This window comes from Engystomops pustulosus, chromosome 9, assembly GCF_040894005.1.
Source record: "Engystomops pustulosus chromosome 9, aEngPut4.maternal, whole genome shotgun sequence".
Taxonomy (NCBI): Eukaryota; Metazoa; Chordata; class Amphibia; order Anura; family Leptodactylidae; genus Engystomops; species Engystomops pustulosus.
Genome location: NC_092419.1, coordinates 4,797,885 through 4,800,547, shown reverse-complemented (window position 1 = coordinate 4,800,547; position 2,663 = coordinate 4,797,885). Strand labels below are relative to the sequence as shown.

Below are 2,663 nucleotides of genomic sequence, written 5' to 3'. Positions count from 1 at the left end.
TCCACCAGAGAAGCGGAACGGATGAGGCATAATGAATCTCCCCCATTTTCTGATCAAAGTCCTAACAAAGTCCTTCAATAATAGTATACACTTTGTAGCAGTTTTATACAGTAGGTTCCTAATACATCATTGAGCAGGAGATGAAATAAAATAGGTAAGTGGAGAACTGCATGGAAGGACGATCTACAAGGAGACATTACTACAAAATCTGTACCAGGGGCCCCAGTTATGGCATATTGCTTATATTTTATTGTTGTTTGGGTATGAAAACACCCACTGCACCCCCCAGGCTATACCTCTGCTGGAATCTCCATAGTCTATGACAAATGAAGAATAGTACATGCAAGAAGATGATGTCCTCAACTGTATTCATGTGTCCTGTTAAGGTCTGTGGACTTCAAAGTGGACAGGAGAGACGTTCCACATGTGTAACTACTATTGGGGTGATCGGCGGAGAGACGTTCCATATCTGTAACTACTATTGAGGTGATCGGTGGAGAGACGTTCCATATCTGTAACTACTATTGAGGTGATCGGCGGAGAGACGTTCCATATCTGTAACTACTATTGGGGTGATCGGTGGAGAGACGTTCCATAACTGTAACTACTATTGAGGTGATTGGCGTCTACTCTTACTAAGAGGATGACCATGTTGTATATTTCTCGTGTGAGAACCTCTTGTCAATGGGGGGGGTAAGAAGTGCTTGACTGAGCTGTGGTCGTCTACGTTGGACTAGTGACCCTACTGCTTGTAGGACTGAGACCAAATTTTGGGTTAAACGAAAACTTTGGTTGTGTATCATGAAGTTTGCAGTATCACATCACATCTAGCAATAGGCCGTTCATTCCCTGTATGGCCCGCGACACATCTCGACCTCATAGACTGCGTTGTTTGTCACCTTCTACTTCAAATTGCTTCCAAAATGCCTGAAATAACCTCTCGAAGAAACCGGCCAATCTTCAGCTTTACATTTTGGCTTTGTATTTCCTCTTGTTTGTGGGGTTGTATTTTTAGGTTGTATTTTGTAATGGAATTTACAGATAAAACGCATGAAGGTTGATCACGTTGGGTTCTTCTTCTTGTCCTACAAACATTCTAGAACCTACGGCTTATTGTTACTATACACAGAGTCAATAAATGATAGGATTAGACCGGCCCGACCTCCGCCGGCTATGACATGGGAAATTCTTCTAACTTCACAGCCCGATCTGCAATATAAGAAATGCAATAGACTGATATTAATTGGGTCGCGTCCTAAGTATAACCCATGAAATGCAAATAAATATCCAGTTCTAAATCTCAGCATAACATATAATTTAAGGTGATTTTGACTACAAATTTAGCAGAGTTAAAAAAATAGAAAGTTAAATGGGTTGGCCCACTTATCTCAAGCTTTTTGTAATGTGTGTATTGTATGGGGGGGGGGGGGAGGATATTTGGTAATTTACCAAGATACATCTAGTAATAGTCCTGCTCTGCTTTCCTGATATGTGAAGTGATGTCTCCTGTTTTACCTCATCAGCCGGAGATTCTGACTATAAAATGGAGGCAGATGGAGGGTCATGTGATCTCTATCTGTCTATGTCCAATGGCCCTGCCGGGGACCTTATGAATAGTATTCATGAATATAAGATTAAGGTCCTGGCAGGGCGATTGCTCATGGACAGATAGAGATCACATGACACAGGAATCTCCGGCTGATGAGGTAAAAGATAGAAGAAATAGTAATAGATGTATATTAGTTATTACCAAATATCCTGTCCCACACTTATAAACACATTATACAAAAAACATGATACAACCGCTTTAATTTTTTTGGGGAAAATTTTAAATCCCCCTTATATTATATATAAATGTAAATATATATAAAAAAAAATAACTTGGTGCCTCACACCCAAAGCTGCCCATACTATACTTAAATACTTCTGAGTTTTGCAGATGTGCCGTTCATATTGTTCCATTTGTAATAGTCCTATTATATAAGGCCCTTCCAGGGCCTAAAAAAAATAATTTTAACTTAGGATTGTTTTTTTGCCAATTTGGCCTCCGATTTCACCAATTACAATGGATAAAATATTCTGCCAAAATCTAATTGGGCCCCACGTAGATTTAAATCTGCTTAGATCACTATATCTCAAAAAAGATTGCTGATCATGAAGCGGTGTAGTGAGGATGTAGAATACTTACTGCCTGCTGCTGCGCCAATAATTTTCTTTTCTGAAATAAGGATAAGAGATGAAATTAATTACAAAGATTTTTCTGAAAGCTGCATGAGAGACCAGCTCCTCCGTGTGTCCTAGCCGGTCTCTCCAATACAGTACAGGCAGTCCCCAGGTTACGTACAGGATAGGTTCCGTAGGTTTGTTCTTAAGTTGAATTTGTATGTAAGTGGAAACTGTATATTTTATAATGGTAGACCCAGGCAAAAAACTTTTTTGCCCCAGTGACAATTGGAGTTTCAAATTTTTTTGCTGTAATGGGATCAAGGATTATCAATAAAGCTTCATTACAGACATCTTACAGCTGATCATTGCAGTCTGGGACTATAGTAACATCCAGAGAGGTCACCAGAGGTCAGAGGGGTCCGTTTGTAACTAGGGGCCGTCTGTAAGTCGGGTGTCCTTAAGTAGGGGACTGTCTGTAGTAATGAAACAAATGTAGG

At 40.0% G+C, this 2,663-nt stretch overlaps 1 long non-coding RNA gene across 1 annotated transcript; it reads right to left on the bottom strand.

Annotated features, from left to right (window-relative positions):
- Positions 1–436: 436 nt before the first annotated feature.
- LOC140076541 (uncharacterized) lies at positions 437–2,220 on the bottom strand. The gene is made up of 2 exons (XR_011849614.1): positions 2,189–2,220; positions 437–1,209 (listed from the first exon to the last, which is right to left on the bottom strand). It is a non-coding gene; the product is annotated as an uncharacterized lncRNA (long non-coding RNA).
- Between the last annotated feature and the right edge of the window lie 443 nt (positions 2,221–2,663).